General features: G+C 35.7%; 1 long non-coding RNA gene across 1 annotated transcript; it reads right to left on the reverse strand.

The window, feature by feature from the left end:
* Window positions 1-13770: 13770 nt before the first annotated feature.
* On the reverse strand, window positions 13771-16476 carry LOC107974068 (uncharacterized). Its single transcript, XR_001716612.1, has 2 exons — window positions 16414-16476; window positions 13771-13975 (listed from the first exon to the last, which is right to left on the reverse strand). It is a non-coding gene; the product is annotated as an uncharacterized LOC107974068 (long non-coding RNA).
* Between the last annotated feature and the right edge of the window lie 1703 nt (window positions 16477-18179).

Below are 18179 nucleotides of genomic sequence, written 5' to 3' on the forward strand. Positions count from 1 at the left end.
CTCAAATTTTAAGTGCCCAGCAGCAACAGCTGGAGATATTTTTCCTAAAGAAGTCCTTGCCTCATCCCCCCAAGCCCCTCTTTATTCCTACCTACTTCCACCAAGCCTCTCTTCTGTGGTTTGCCACCAGGCATGGTGGAGTAACTTCCTGGTCTGGCTCTAGTCCTTCAGGAAATTCTAACCTGATATACTTGTCTGCTTGAATCTAACATACTTGTCTGCTTCATCTAGCCAGCATAGGTTTTGCTGTTTACAACAAAGGGCCCTGACTGACACCGAAAGACATCCTCATAAAAGAAGTGCTGTTGAACTAGCTTTTGAAGTAGTGGTATATTGAAGAAGGATGCTGGTTTAGTGAAAATTTTACTTCTAAGGATATGTTGAGGGTGCATTTTATCTTAAGATTTTAAACTCATAGAAAGTTAGAGTTTTAAAAGACTTAAATAATCATCCTGGTTCTTACATCCTTGTTTTATAGATTAAAAAAAAAACCTTGCAACTCAAAGAGGTGAAAAATGACTTAGCCAGAGGCAATACCACTGATAAAATACAAAGCACAAACTAAAATCCAGTTTCTCTGACTTGAGTTCAGTGTGTTGTTGTTTTTTTTTGTTCCCTGTAGGTTCTCTGCTCTCGGCTTTGCCCAGACACAAGGCAGGGCAAGAATCATGTCTCAGCTAGCTCAATTTGGAATGTCCCCTTCTGGGGTCCCGTTGCCCAGTGGCACGGAAATCAGAAAATGGATTCAAATGTCCGTGGATGCTGATTCTTGCTCCCTTGGTCAAGTTCCAATTAGGGCCTCATAAAGTTGCAACATTAGGAAACTTATCCCTTCTCCTCCAGCTGCCTTTATATTCACTGTAAAAATAATTTTTAAAAAGGGGGAATGTGAAGAGCATTTAGCTTAGATACAAGTTAGATTTGTAGTGAACTGCAGTGCACACTGTTTTCATATGTCAGTAGGTCTCCATAACCCCAGAAAGATGAAGGCACCACCTTTCATCTTGATTGATAGGGAGAATTCTATTCTGTATCAGAAAGGCCACATTGCATTGTGCTTAACAAATGGCTCAGCACCTCTACCAAATAATGAATTATCTTCCGTTGAGCAAGCTATCACTTAGTCTTTTCCAAAACATTGGTTTCTTTATTTGTATATTGGGGTTAAAACATCATTTATCTCATAAAGCTATATATAAGAAACAATTCATATAAAGTCCCACAGTTATAGTAAGCACTTTAAAAATGCTACATAAGCTGCACAAATATATATTTGTTTAGTCATTTACCTTCTTACACAGTTCTAATCTCACATTGTTTTTAGAAAACTGCTGATTCTAAGATCTGCTGCCACAGTATCCAGCTAAGTTCAGGCTAGATATGATAGACAGTCTCCATTTTAGAATGTATCTAGAATAGTATAAGTTCTCTACAGCTGCCCTATTTCCAAGTAGAGGTTGCACTGTCAGCTGTGTACCAGAGACTAGAGTTGGGGCAGCGGGGCAGGCTTAGATAGAAGGAAAAGAGCAGAAGCTATTTCAAACATTTCTCATAAAAAACAAATTCAAAGCTCTTAGATCCATTATATGGAAGATATACAGTTGGATATAAATCTTTAATGTGAGAGCAATAATAAATATTACTTTACACAACTGTTTGGCACTATGTGGAGTTAGGACAAGGCCAGAATTGCCTAACTTCAAGTAAAAATTTCCCCCCACATCTGACATAGCTCGAGCACAATGTTAAATGCACTCTGGTTTTTCCTTCCAGTCTACAGACTTCAATTTAGAGACCTGCTGACTCTGCCTTCTTACTCCTTATGGCTTTATTTTTACCCTCCTCACTAAAGTAAACTTTCTTTTGGGCTGTAGAAAAGAGTAGGTCAGGAGGTTTATCAAAGGCAAGATGACCTTCTCTTCATCATGTTTTAAACCCCCCTACTATTAGAGTGGAACTGCTCTGAATGTTTCAGAGGTTTGTACTAACAGATTCCAATCAGATGGACATACATCTCTTTTTTTATAAGATTCATAGAGAATAAGATGATGCAGCTTCTCTTATTAAGATACTGTCTATGTTTAACAATCTGCATCATTAGGACACAGCTAGTTTAAATCCCATAGGCAATTTATTATCAATGCTAATGAACCATACTGGATGTCAAAAAGTTAGTGTGAATATATTTCAGTATGGGCAAATTTCTTTGTGAATATATTGCTATTCACATTGAAATCTGCATGCAAATTACAATTCTACTTCCCTACCTTAACCTTTGCTTGTTTCTGATTAATTCTTAGGTTCTTCTGGCATCACCAGTTACACTAATGAAGCAATAATTTGGTTTGTAAAAGTATTCCTTGTTGGCTGAACTTGAACTTCAATTTACCATCAACTTTTCCATTCCATATTGTTTTTCCTTGTTATACAAAGTCTATATCTGAACAATTCATTGTGGTAGGCACTAGCCATGTGTAACTATTTATATTTATATTTAAATTAATTAAAATGAAATGAAAAATTCAATGCCTCAGTGGCACTAGCCACTTCCTTGGTCCTCAATGGACACATGTGGCCAGTGACTACTTATTGGACAATGCAGGGAACATTCCTGTCTAGAGAACATTCAATGATCTAGATTATATGTCAACAAATGGTAAAAGCAAAGTGATAATAATATCATTAATTAAAAATGTTTATTATTTGCTAGGCAGTGAAGAGATTTCTCACAGCAATTCTGTGGATTGGATGCCATTATTATTCTTGTTTTAGAATCTGCAGTGATACGTCTAGTGGGATATAATTATAAACAATCTAAATTTTTTCCCATTGTCTTTTAAATATACTTGGTGAGGTTAGTGGTGTTCCTTACACTTATGTGAAAACTTAGGCAGTCTGATTTTGTGATCATTTTAATAAAGTCCTACAATAATTTTAAGTCATCAAACACAATATCAGTTCAATAATGAACATGTGTGGCCTCATGTAATATCAAAGCTCTGAAGCTGATTTAAAGTTGAGGCTTCTCCCTGCAGCTCTGCCTGTGGCTGGCAGGAAGACATCATGGAATAAAGGAGGTTTGGTTGCCTTCTTCCCTTTATCTCTGAGTAGTATTAATATTTCTTTCATCCTCCATCAGCTTGAATACAACAGCTGGTTTTAAACTAACAGTTTGATAGGCATTTCTGTAGGTTCTCCAATGATTTCCCGTCGCCGAGGATGTCCCTGCATTTCCTTTGCCAAGGTCCAATACATGTCTATTCTGTTGGATGAGGAGTTGAGATGTGACTACTTTCACTTTCAGTCCTAATAATTTGACTAGGGTTCTGTTTTCCCAGCTGAGGTCTGTTTGTCCCCTTGGACAAACAGACACTAGGACAGATCAGTGATTATTCTATATTGGATCTTCATGATTAACCTCTGATTCATGGGAAACACTCCTACATCCTTTGCCATGAACAAACTCTAAAAATTTAGATTCCTGTTTCCACCATTGGAGTGGATAGCCAACTAGTCATTCATCCTTTAAATCAATCAGACTTGTTGCATGTACCAGCCCACTGTATCTCCCAAAATTCAGGAAATAAATCTTAATAAGACCTCAGAATGGTCACCTTAAAGCTACTGTCTTGTAATTGAGCAGGCTGGTACTCATAGTCTAATTCTCTGCAAAGATAATTTCCCAACCTCCAACTCTGAAACTTTTTATACACGTGGATATGCCACGCAATAGAGTGTTTTTAGTACCTCCTCTTTTTTAAGTACATACTTCAATAGGTTTTAGTAGATACATAGAGTTGTGCAACCATCACTATACTCAATTTTAAAATAGGTCTTCACCCCAGAAGAAATCCTATAATATGTTAGCAACCTGTCCCCACTTCTCCTAATAGCCCCAGTCCTAGGCAACAACTAATCTATATCTGCCTCTGTCTATTTGCTTATTCTAAATGTTTCCCATAAATGGAATCACACAATATGTAGTCTTATGTAACTGGATTCTTTCACTTAGTGTAATATTTTCAAGGTTCATCCATTTTGTCATATTACATTATATTACATAATCGTATTTAGATCTTATTACTTCATTCCTTTTATTGTCAAATAATATTACATTGTTTGGATATGCCACAGTTATCTATCTATTCATCAGTTAACAGACATTGGGTTGTTTCTACTTTTTGTCTGTAATAATGCCACTACAAACATTCACGTAGAAGTGTTTGTGTGAACTATTTATTTATTTATTTATTTGAGAGGGAGTCTCGCTCTCTCGCCAGGCTGGTGCAATGGCGCGATCTCGGCTCACCCTCTGCCTCCTGGGTTCAAGTGATTCTCCTGCCTCAGTCTTCTGAATAGCTGGGATTACAGCCATGCACCAGCACGTCCAGCTAATTTTTGTATTTTTAGTAGAGATGAGGTTTCACTGTGTTGGTCAGGCTGGTCTCGAACTCCTGACATCGTGATCCTCCTGCCTCGGCCTCCCAAAGTGCTGGGATTACAGGTGTGAGCCACCACGCCCGACCTGTGTGAACTATTTTACACTTCTCTGAGAAAATACATAGAAGTGGAATTGCTGGGTCTTATGGTAACTCTGTGTTTAATGTTTTGAAGAGCTGCCAAATTATTTTCTAAAAAAGAAGATATCATTTTCTATCCCAAACAGCTATGCATAAAGATTTCAATTTCTCTCTGTTCTTGTCAACACTTGTTACTATCCGCCTTTAATAAAAAGGGCTATAATAAAATATTTACCCTAGTCCTAGTAGGTATGAAGTGGTATCCCATGGTGGTTTTGATTTGAATTTCCCTATTGGCTAATGATATTGAGCACCTTTTCTTTTGCTTTTTGAACAACTGTGTATCTTCACTGAAGAATTATCTTGTCAGATCCTTTGCCTTCTTAAAAATTTGGTTATCTTCTTATCCTTTCCTTGTAGAGTTTCTTCAGTATTTTTTTAAAAAATCTATTATCAGGCCCCACATGTTCACTCACACCTGTAATCCCAGCATTTTTAGAAGGCTGAGGCAGGAGGATTGCTTGAGATCAGGAATTTGAGAACAGCCTGGGCAATATAGGGAGACCCTGTCTCTACAAAGAATTAGCTGGTGGCACATGCCTATAGTCCCAGCTACTCAGGAAGCTGAAGCAGGAGGATAGTTTGAGCCTGGGAGGTTGAGGCTGCAGCGAGCCATGATCACGCCACTGCACTCCAGCCTGGGTAGTAAAGCGAGACACTGTCTCAAAAAAAAAAAAAAAGAAAGAAAGAAAAGCTATTATCAGATACATAATTTGCAAGTATTTTATTCAAATATATGTTCCATTATATTTTTGATTGAATGTTTACAGCACTAAAGTTTTTAATTTTGTTAAAGCCCAATATACGTATTTTTTCTTCTGTCATTTGTGCTTTGGTATCATATATAAGGTTTTTTTTTACCCCAAGTTCACCAACAATCCAAGTTTACTTATAATGAAACTTGTAAGAATTTTATACTTTTAGCTTATAGTTAGGTCTATGATTCACCTTGAGGTACTTTTGTGCGTGATCTGAGGTAAAGGTCCAGCTTCATTCTTTTGCATATGGGTATCTAGTTGTTCTGCTACCATTTGTTGAAAAGATCACTCTTTACTATACTGAATTGTTGTGGTACCGATGTAGGACATTTGACTATAAATAAAAGAGACTATTTTGGGCCCCTCAGTTCTGTTTCATTGATCTATAAGTTTGTATTCATGCCAATATCACACTGTCTTGATTGCTATAACTCTGTAGTAAGTTTTCAAATCAGGAAGTATGAGTCTTCCAACTTTGTTCTTTTTAAAAGATTGTTTTGGCTATTCATTTCCACATGAATTTTAGGAATGGCTTGCCAATTTCTGCAAGAAGAAAAGGTGGAATTATGATAGGAATACATTGAATCTGTATGTAGATCAATTTGGGGAATACTGCCATCTTAATAATGTTAATTCTTCCGATCCAGGAATATGGAATGTTTTTCCATTTATTTAGGTCTTCTCTTACTCCTGTCAGCAATATTTTGTAGTTTTCAGGGTACAAATTTTGTGCTTTTGGGATTAAATTTATTCCTTAGTATTTTAATTGTTCAATGCTATTGTGTAGGAAATTTTTGTGTGTGTGTTTTGTTTTGTTTTTTTGAGACGAAGTCTCATTCTGTTGCCCAGGCTGGAGTGTAGTGGCATGATCTCAGCTCACTCTGCAACCTCCGCCTCCCTGGTTCGAGCGATTCTCATGCCTCAGCCTACTGAAGTAGCTGGGATTACAGGCATGCGCCACCACAGCTAATTTTGTATTTTTAGTAGAGACTGAGTTTGACCATTTTGGCCAGGCTGATTTCAAACTCCTGACCTCATGTGATCTGCCTGCTTCAGCTTCCCAAAGTGCTGGGTTACAGGCGTGAGCCACCATGCTTGGCCTGGGAATTGTTTTCTTAATTACATATTCTAGTTTTTCATTTCTAGTGTACAGAAATACAAATGATCTTTGTGTACTGATCTTACATTCTTCAAACTTTCATAACTCTTTCATGTTTCTAATAGGTTTGGGGCATTCTTAAGAATTTTCTATATTCAGGATCATGCCATTGGCAAATAGAGTTTTCCTTCCTTTTTTCCCATCTGAATGCATTTAATTTTAATTTTTATTTATTTAGTTAGTTATTTATGTAGTTAGTTAATTCGTTAGTTAGTTTTTGCCTAATTGCCCTGACTAGAACTAGAACCTTCAGCACAATATTGAATAGAAGTGATGAGAACATACATCCTTGCTTTGTTCCTGATCTTAGGGAGAAAGCGTACAAACTTTTATCAGTAATATGTTAGCTGTGGGTTTGTGATAGAAGCCTTTTCTTTGATTGAGAAAGTCCCCTTTTATTCCAAGTTTGTTGAGTGTTTTAATTATAAAAATATGTTGGGTTTTTTCAAACGCTTTTTCTGTTTCTATAATCATATGTTTCTTTTTCTTTATTCTGTTAATATGGAATTACATTAATTGATTTTCAAATGTTAAGTATCCTTGCATTCCTGGGATAAGTCCAACTTCATTATGGGGTATTATTATTTTTATATGTTGCTGGATTCAGTTTGCTTGTATTTTGTTCAGGATTCTGGCATGTATATTCATAAGAATACTGCTTGGAGGTTTTCTTTTTTATTACCTTTTTGCTAGGTTTGGATCAGGGTAATACTGATCTCATAGAAAGTGTTCCCCCCTCCTCCTCCTCCTCCTCATCTTCCTCCTCCTCCTCCTCATCCTCCTCCTCCTCATCCTCCTCCTCCTCCTTCTCCTCCTCCTCCTTCTTCTTCTTTTTAAAAATTCATATTAATTGTTCTTTAAAGGTTTGGTAGAATTCACTAGTAAAGCCATCTGGGCCTGGGATTTTTTTAATTAAAATTTTTGTTTAAATTACTAATTCAATCTTTTTTTCTTGGTATAGATCTATTCACATTTTCTATTTCCTCATGAGTTGGTTTTGGTAGCTAATGTCTTTACAGAAATTTGTCGATTAAATTACCTCATGGGTTGGCATGAAGTTTTTTTATGTGTTAATAATGCTTTTTATTTTTATAAACCTGGTGGTAATGTTCTTCTTTCATGTATGATTTTAGTATTTTGAGTCTTCTCTCTTTTCTTGATCAGTCTATCTAAAAGTTTGTCAATTGTGTTGATCTTTTCAAAGAAAAACTATTGCTCTTATTGATTTTCTCTGTTGTTTCTTTATTCTCTGTTTTATTAATTTCTATTCTAATTTGTATTACTTCATTCTTCCCACTTTAGATTTATTTGTTCTCCTTTTTTCAGTGCTATATGGTGGAAGTATAGGTTATGATTTAAGATATTTCTCTTTTTAATATAGATATTTACAGCTATCAATTTTTCTCTGAGCAGTACTTTCACCACATCTCAAGTTTTGTTGTATTGCATTTGTATTTTCATTCATCTCAGTATTTTCTGATTTCTCCAGTGATGTCTTATTTGCTGCATTGGTTATTTAGAACAATGTTATGCAATTTACACATATTTGTAATTCTCCCATCTTTTCTTCTCTTATCAATTTGTAGCATACTTGATATAGTTTCGATCTTTTTACACTTATTAAGGCTTTTCTTAATGGCCTAACATATGGATCTACCCTGAAGAATGTTCCATGTGCCCTTAAGAAGTACGTTTTGCTGTTTGTGGGTATAGTGTTCTGCAGATGTTTGTTTAGTATAGTTGGTTTATAGTCCTGTTCAAGTCTTCTATTTGCTTGTTGATCTTCTCCATAGTGAACTATTATGAGTTGTCTATTTCTTTCTTTAGTTCTGCCATTTTTGCTTCGAGTCCTTCGGGCCCTGTTAGTTGCATACCTGTTTTTAAGTGTTACATTGTCTTAATGGATTAATCCTTTTATCACTCTACAACCTTCTTCATTGAGTACCTCCTTTGAAAATGTGCACCCTGGTCTGAAACTTCATTTTGGCATATGATATTTTGATGGCTTTCATTTTAACATTCTGTTCTATAGAGGTTTAGTTACTTGTCCAGTGTTGGACACCTAGTAAGGGACAGGCCCCGGGAGGTAATTCTTTATCAGACTTTAAAGTTGGGCTGGGCACGGTGGCTCACGCCTGTAATCCCTGCACTTTGGGAGGCTGAGGCAGGTGGATCACCTGAGGTCAGGAGTTCGAGACCAGCCTGGCCAACATGGCGAAACCCTGTCTCTACTAAAAATACAAAACAAAATCAGCTGGGTGTGGTGGCAGGCACCTGTAATCCCAGCTACTGAGGAGGCTGAGGCAGAAGAATTGCTTGAACTTGGGAGGAGGAGGTTGCAGTGAGTGGAGATCACACCATTGTATTCCAGCCTGGGCAACAGAGGCACACCCCATCTCAAAAAAAAAAATTAAAAGAAAAAGAAAAAAAAAGTTGGTACGTACTCTTATGTTAATTTTTAAAGTAGTTCCTGCTTTTTCTCTTGCCCTAAATCATTAGGTGAGAACCTAAATATCTGAGAATTCAATGCCCTTGGGAAAAACAGGAGCTGAAATGCATGAGCTTTAGAATCACATGGACTTGACTGACCATACCAGTCCCTCTAATTACTGACGATTTCATCCCTCTGAGCTGTAGCTCCCTCATCTTCCTTTTTAAAATTCTTATAAAAAGCACATGAAATAATCTATGTAAGATATATAAATTATCAAGGTAACTTGTATATCATAGCTTAATAACTATTAATGTCATTGAAATTGTCTCTTTTCCTGGTTAAGCAATTCTAATTTACTTAAATTCACTTCAAATTTAAAAAAAGATATAATCAAGATAAAAAATTCACAACCCATTGGCAAATTCATCAAGATTTAATCAGATATATATTAATCTAGGATCATAAGTAATACAAATAAAATTAAAAGACAAGGAATTTCTGGGAAAAATATGGCTTTTAGCACATTTCCTCACTCTGTAAAAATTAGTAGTGTACACTTAATATAAAAGAAATCCTAAAATCAATAACAAAATACAAACAATACAAAATGAAAATTGGAGAAAAATATAAGCAAGAAATTTATAGAAAGGAAAATTCAATAATGTTGTAAATGAGAAAATACACTGGTTTTAAAAATGAAAAATAATATTCATATATTTGACCATCAAACAATTGAAGATATCAATAATATCCAATAAATGTACGAAAATGGAGACTCAGACTCCTGTGGAGTGAAGTATACATTTTTAAATTCTTTTTGAAGACTAACCTGGGCCCGGTGCAGTGGGTCATGCCTGTAAACCCAGCACTTTGGGAGGCCAAAGTGGGTGGATCACCTGAGGTCAGGAGTTCAAGACCAGCCTGGCCAACATGGTGAAACCCAGCCTCTACTAAAAATGCAAAAAAATTAGCTGGGCATGGTGACAAGCACCTGTAGTCCCAGCTACTTGGGAGGCTGAGGCAGGAGAATCGCTTGAACCTGGGAGGTGGATGTTGCAGTGAGCCAAGATCATGCCATTGCACTCCAGCCTGGGCAACAAGAGCAAAATTTCGTCTAAAAAGAAAAAAAGAAAACTAATCTGGCATATCTATTAAAATTTAAATTGAGAATATATTTTAGACAGTCCTACTTTAGGAATCTATCCTATAGAAGTCAAAACATCAACATGGTTTGTAGTGAAATCTTACCAAAAGTTGAATTCTGTTCATGTGGGAAATTAATTGAATAAAATATAATATTTTCAGACTCTATTACATTACACAGCTATGAAAAAGCATAAGTTATTCTACTCATGTTGACCTGGAGAAAGTTTATTAGTAAGTGAACAAGAAGGTTATAGAGCAAAGTATATGGTACTATACTAATACCTTTTTTTGTTAAGGGACAAAAATAAAACCATCCATTTATACAAGTGAAATAAGGAAAATTACATCATCAGTGTGTTAGTATTTGTAATTAATTCAAGAAATAACACTGGAAAGTGAAGGGAACACTATTTACTTTTTCACTTTATACATCTGTATTGTTTGACTTGGTATAAGAAGCAGACATTTTAAAATTCTGATTTTTTTATTAAAGGAGATAAAGAGGAGAAAAAAATTGGTAAGGACAAAGGACAAATAGAACAGTAATGGAAGAAGGTAGGAGAAATACCCCTGGGTATTTTCAAAAGAGAATAGAAATGAAGTCAGAAGAATTCAGCACTAGAGCATGTCTTCTCTGTGAGTCATTAGGTTTGTCAGATAAAGGAAAAGGAACACCCAGCAGTATTGCTTGTCTCCTTTGGGAAGGATGCTTCTGCAACTGTGGACACCTTACTATGTCTGTAATCTTTCATTTCTATTCTGCTTTTATGTGCCAAATAGTATTCACTTTTTCTGTGGCAAGTATCACTCTGCATTTTCACTGCCCTGGAAGAAAGGCATTAATAGTGTCAGAGACATCAGATTCCAATCAAGCTTACTCTTGAAAATTAAATACCTGAGCATTTGGTTTAAAAATTGGTCAATTGGTTGCCACCAGAGTAAACCATCACAAAAGCTAATTTGGTAGATGGTCATAAATCTCCATCCCATTAGACATGTTCATTCCTAGATGATATTTAATAAACATGAAAGATCATTCTATCTTCTGGACTTAAAAATGACTGTAATCCCAGGTTTGCAGGAGGCAGAGGCAAGAGGGGCTTGAGCCCAGGAGTTGGAGACCAGCCTGGGCAACACAGTGAAACGATGTCTCTACAAAAAAAAAAAAAAAGACAATGGAGGTAAAGAAAAACAAATGAGAAATAGGCCTACTATGTATTCATTGTGTGTGATGCATCCCTTCTCTACCAATTGGCATATGATTTATCAAAGGATAAACTGCACAGCAACACACACAAAGCATAGAAGAAACAAACTATAAAATATACTCTTGTAGATGTTGTGTATTGTATTAGTCTGTTCTCGACTGCTATAAAGAAATACCTGAGACTAAATAATTTATAAAGAAAAGAGGTTTAATTGGCTTATGGTTCCACAGGCTGTACAGAAAGCATGGCAGCATCTGCTTCTAGGGAGGCCTCAGGGAGCTTACAATCCTGGTAGAAGGTGAAAGAGAAGCATGCACATCTTACATGGCCAGAACGGGGGGAAGAGAGAGAGGGGCAGAGGTGCTGCACACTTTTAAACAACCACATCTTAAGAGAATTCACTCACCATCACAAAAACCCCACTGAGGGGATAGCACTAAACCGTTCACGAAGGATCCGCCCCAATGATCTAATTACCTCCCACCAGGCTCCACGTCTAACATTAGGGGTACAATTTAACACGAGATTTGGATGGGGACACAGATCCAAGCCACCTCAGGTATTAACCATGCTGTGTTATTATAATGTTTAGATGTAAAAGAGTCTTATCGAGAAAGTGATTTTAGATAATATACACAGGAAAAAATACATTTTATTTACTATAAATACAAATACCATCCCTTACACATATTAACATACCACATTAATTAATACATTTGATAGAAGTAATTTACGTATTTAGGTTTTCCAAAAAAGCTTCCTAGAAATTTGTCCCTTAATAATTTTTTCAAAATTCATGTTGTTCTTATTGAAGATCTTTAAATTTATCACATTGTGTTAGAATAAAAGATCTGATGCAGACTAGGAAAGACTGAAAAACAATTTCAGCAAATGCTATTTGTTTATTGTATTATGGTTCTTCGTTGTTTTACTTTACATATTTGTACAAAGTCTTTATTACTTCTATTCACCTTAAAAAATGCCCTGAAAAATAAAAACAGCAATGTTGCAGTTTAGTGTTCCACTACATTTTTTTAAATGTTATGTAGAGTCTAAATCCAATCATCCTTATATATTTTATGTCCTATCTTGTCTCTCAATCTCCTACTCCCAGCATTCTCTATTTGTCCTTCTTGGCATTTTGGTGTTATAACTAAGGGTTATTTCTGCTCGTGGTGGCATTTTTCAGATGATGTCCAGGTGCATATTGACTGTTGTCACTTTATTCCTTGTTTAGGAAAGAATAAATCACCACTACTTCTAAACATATTTTTCTCTAAATATATCATGTTTGATTTTTGGAAACTTTTTCATTTATACTTAAATATATTGATAAATAAATGTATATGAATATATAAGAATAACATTGAACAAAACCTTCACAAAAATGTTAACATTTATATAATTAGATGGCATCAAAGTACTGTAAACTGCCATGCAAAGAGGCTTCTAAATTTAGATAGCTGGCAAATAATACAATTAAACAGAAAAAATACCATTCTCTCAAAGAGAAAGCAACACACACTGAAATATGCCAGAATCTCCCTGCCTTGTAGCTTCTCATTTATGACTGGCCATTTTGCTTGCCACATTATCTTGTACCATTATTCTCATATTTGTATATCTTGTTAATGTCAAAGATTCATATTTACAATCACAATTTTGAATACTTAAGTTTTATATCTCCATTTATTTGTGATATCACTTGTGCTTCCTACCTCAAGGAAGAAATGATAATAATAACATGCACTGACCACTATATATGGGCCAGCACAATTCCAAGCACTTTCTATGGACTTCCTTTTCTTTCTCCCCATAGTTTCTATTTCTTTTATTTCTATGTCATATAAATAAATCTGAGTCACAGAGAGGTTGAGCAAATAGCCAAAAGTTGCAGAATTATTAAGGATCAGAAAACTCCAAACTGGAAGCTTCAACAATCAATTAATAAGTGAGCTATACTGTATAGAGTAGATGCTTCAACTGTAGAAAATTGGGCATCATGTGTATTAGTTATCTATTTTTGCATAATATGATACTCCAAAACGTCGTGGCTTAAAACAACAAAATTTATTACCTCTGACTCAAGAATGTTGGAATGGTTTAGCTCTGCGGTCCCCAACCTTTTTGGCACAAGAAACCAGTTTCATGGAAGACAATTTTTCCACAATGGGGAGAGGGGATATGATTTCTGAATGAAACCGTTCACCTCATTAGATTCTCATAAGGAGCGCACAACCTAGATCCCTCGCATGCACAGTTCACAATAGGGTTCACATTTCTGTGAGAATCTGATGTTAATGCTGATCTGGCAAGAGGTGGCACTCAGGTGATAATGCCTGCTCACCCACTGCTCCCCTCCTGCTGTATGGCCCGGTTCCTAACAGGCCACAAACTGGTACTGGTCCATGGTGAGGGGGTTGGGGACCCCTGGTTTAGAGGGATGCTCTGACTCAGAATTTATCACAACCTTGAAATCCAGGTGTCTGCTTGGTCTGTTGTCTTTATTAAAGGTTCAGCTGGAAGAAAATCCTCTCATAAGCTCCCTCACATGGCTGTTGGCAGGCCTCAGAAGATTCAAGCTCATTCATGTTACTGTTGACAGGCTTGGGGTCTTTCTTGGATGCTGAGCAGAGATAATAGTTTGCCACTGGGGCACATACGGCTACTCCCAACATGGTAGCTGGTTTCTTTAGACAGAGGAAATGAGAGAGCAAGAAGGGAGACCAAGATGGAAGCCACAGTCTCTTTTAACCTAATGTTGGAAGTAACACTTATCACTTTTACCATAATCTGTTTATTAGAAGTGAGTCACCAGGTCCAGCCCACATAAGAGGAGGAGGTTACACAAGAGGTGAGAATTACTGAGGTCCATCGTAGAGTCTGACCAATCATGGGACCTCTATTTTGATTTACACTCTGGTACAAAATAGTTATATGATTGAGCAAGTCACAACCACTAATTTTCTCATTAAGTACATCATAATAACCTGCCTAACCAAATCTTGGGGCTACTGAAAGGATAAAAGAAAAATCATAGATATGAAAAGTTAAGATCTTGATATAAATATGACTTAACTCTATTAGTATTTTTCAAAGACTGGGGATTATGACTAACTCATTTTGATTAGATCAAATCTCTTCTCCATTTTCTTCTCCCTCATACTGCACATCAATGCTAAATTATTCATTCTCATCTTATATCCATACATATGCAAATAACACCAAGAGCATGAAATAGCCAGAGGGAAGAAGACTAAAATTTATGCAGCATAAGTCATATGTTTGTTTCTGTGTTGGGCACTTCATATACATGAGTTCATTAAATCCTCACAATCACTTTCTTGGCAGGTAGCCCCACTATTCTTTCTGTACCATACCGACTCCTAAGGAAAGAGTATAGCTAATGATCACAGAGTAGTTCTGTTTTTCCCTTCACTTGCCCTCCAAGGCAAGCCTGTAATAGTGTTTTTCATTTTGCCCCATTCAGAAAACTTTAGAGATGCATAAAAGACCTCTTACTAATCTTGTCCATTTTTGTACCTCGTGGCAATACTATAGTAAAACAAACAAACAAACAAAACAAAAAACCTGTAAATATCCTTCTATCTTTTCTTTCTAATTTCCAGAGAAAGAAAACTTCTTGTTTAACATGTGCATTAGTTCAGTGAATGCAGCTCAGTGTCTCAGGCTCACCTCTATGTTGCTTTCTATATATTTATGTCTTGGCTCAAGTTAAATCAAAATGCTTCCAAAATGGAAATAACACCTTTTATAACTTTTCACAAATTATAAAACAATGAATGAAGCTCTCTCATATACACACATATATGCACACATCATATATAATATATTCACTCATATGCCTACACACAATTAAATCAAACATTGGGTGAAGGGCCTCATTATACTATAGTCTGTTCTGGAGCTGTGAGCTAATTCCAATGATTCTGATATATTTTGAAATGGCTGTGGGCCACCGTTTTTATAATTGCAGTGGAAGTCACTTTTACCAACCACAAAAGCCTCAGAATAAAATTTATCAACTTACTATTTGAATAAATGCAATACTATCTATCTTTATCACATATTTAATTCTCATAAACAGTCTCTGAATACTAATTGGCCATTTCAAGTAATCAATAGTACATTCAAGAGATGAAAGGAATTGTCACAAAAATTCTGCAAGTACTCTGAAATGGAAATCCAAGAAAGTTCAGAGCAATAGCAGTGCCATAGAAATAATTACACAGCTTTTTAAAGATGACAAATTTGGAGGTAGTTGTACTCATTATATGGTGCACTCTGATTTTCTAGCTTTCAAAAATAAGTCTTTAATAATTTTGCACCACAGTAAGCCCTACCTTAGAGAAGCGTGTTTCTCCGTGAGACGACAAGGCATGAACACTTTTATATTAAATAAATGTGTGGTTTATATGTGATTATATCCCATGCTGGTTAAGATAAAATTAATGGAATTACTTAGGACACTTTATATACTTCTGTATTTCCCATAGTTCCTTGTTAATTTCTAGGTATTAAGTAGGTAAATAATATGAGTTTAAACTGAATTTTATGCATGAAACTGGCTGATGAGCTACTCTGATATTTTCAAATGACACACACTAAATATTGCCATAACAATAAATTTAGATCAAAATAAAACCACTTCCAAATTAGTTATATATTTTTAATGCTTCTTTTGAACAATTACTGAGATTAGAAGAGCATGAACCAGTGCAATGAAACAGATTACAATGTAGATAGAAAACCACAGTTCCAGTCCCATCATTTCTTCTAATGGGCTGAGTGGCCTTGAGTACAGTTGATTTGCTTTCATGTGAACTAGTTTCCCTATCTGAAACTGGGAAACCTAAAATTACTGAACGTGTGTTCTCTAAGGGACCTGAAAGACATCTCATTAAAATCCCACATTTTACAGGGCACATATATTAAATAATGTAATAGGGCTCCAACTAGTTTGGTACCACCAAATAGAGACTTATGTATGTGTTTCTTCAGCCTTTTCACTCCTAATCCCCATGATCAATTATTGAATTGAACATTTACTACATGCCTGAAAGATATACAATGCAAGTGCTGTAACATGACATAAAATAGATCTTACCAAGGACCATCAGTGAACTTCCTGGTAGTCTATATCTAAGCTAAACACTCCAGGCTGTTTCCATTTTATGATACATATGTTAATATGTCATAATGGTTAATTTTTTATGTCAAAATGACTGAGCCACAGGATGCCTGATATTTGGTCCAACATTATTCTGAGTGTGTCCTGAGGGTGTTTGGCCATGAGATTAACATTTTAAATCAGTAAACTGAGTCAAGCAGATTGTCCTCCCTAATGTGGGTGGCCCTCAAACACTTAGCTGAAGGTCTGAAGAGAACAAAAGGGAATCTTTTTGTAAATGGGAATGGGAACTCCTCCAACCTAACTGCTTGAGCTGAAACATTGGTTTTGCCTGGCCTTCAGATTCGACTAAAACCTCAACTTTTCTTGAGTCTCGAGCCCAAAAACTTTTGAACTGGAACTTATACTATCAGCTCCTCGTTCTCAAGCCTCAAGCCTTTAGAGTTGGGCTGGTACTATGCATTGGTCTTCCAAGGTATCCAGCTTGCCAACTGCAGACTTTGGGACTTCTTAACCTCCAAAAGCACGTGGGCCAATTCTTTATAAACTTTCTCCCTCTTTCTCTTTGTCTCTATATATGTGTTTTGTATATATATGTATATATACGTAAATGTATATATATTCATATACACTATAAATATATATTAAATGTATATTATATCTATTTATCTATGATAAATATAAATTACGTTGATTCAGTTTCTCTGCATAACCCTAACTAATACAGATATTAGGAAGAAAAGATGGCAAATTATGTGCTGGCCCTTAAATGCCTCCACTAGGAAGCGACTTGCATCATTTCTGCTCATATGTCTTTGGCCTGAGCAATTCATATGGCCACCCTGACTTCTACATTTCATGGAAGTACATTTCTTCCTATGCTTGACTATAGTCAGTGCACTTTAGTGAATAATGAATATTGAGTTACACAGAAATTCAGGCCCCTTATTAATAAGATACTCCTAGTTTCCAGCAGAGGGTAGTTCTTGTCATATTACTTGTTTGTCTCTTAGGCATATAATATAGGTCAAAGCCATAGTGGATGATGTAGGATCAAAAGGATGCCAAAAATTACAAAGGTATATACCAATCCAAGATCTTATGAATATTAATCCACAGGACTCTTTATTGAATAATTTAATATATGTGAAGAGCTTAGAATTTCTCCTGATGTTTGTAAGTGCCTAATAAAAATATTTGCTATTGGAATTGCAATTGCTATTAACCTTATTATTTATTATTATCATTATTATTTTATGTGCAATTGCTATTATTGTTATTACAAAATGGTGCTCTATAGACAAAAATTAGAATCAATGACCCTGTTAAAAAGAGCCTTTTTCTGAAAATACCGAGAGAACTCATTGTAACACTATAGCTATGGCATAGATCACAAAGATGAAACATAATGAAGCTAAAATGAAATATCAATGAATGGGATTTTTTCATAAATACTGACTGTGTGTCACTTTTGGAAATAAAGCTCCTTTAATTGAATGTGTCCTTCAAAACATTTTGAATTATATTTAGTGCCCTTAAAAGTTAGAAACAAATGGCATGCTTGCTTTTATCTGACATAAAGGAGATAGGTACATTTAAATATAGCTCTACTCTGTTTTAGTCTAGACAATTCTGAACACAGACTGTCAGTTAAAAAGAGCTGCACTGAAGACAGATTTTTTACAATGAAAAACCACATAAGATTAATTAAATAAAGTAGTATAAACAAGAAAGATGTTTAG

This window comes from Pan troglodytes, chromosome 3, assembly GCF_028858775.2.
Source record: "Pan troglodytes isolate AG18354 chromosome 3, NHGRI_mPanTro3-v2.0_pri, whole genome shotgun sequence".
NCBI classification, from domain to species: domain Eukaryota; kingdom Metazoa; phylum Chordata; class Mammalia; order Primates; family Hominidae; genus Pan; species Pan troglodytes.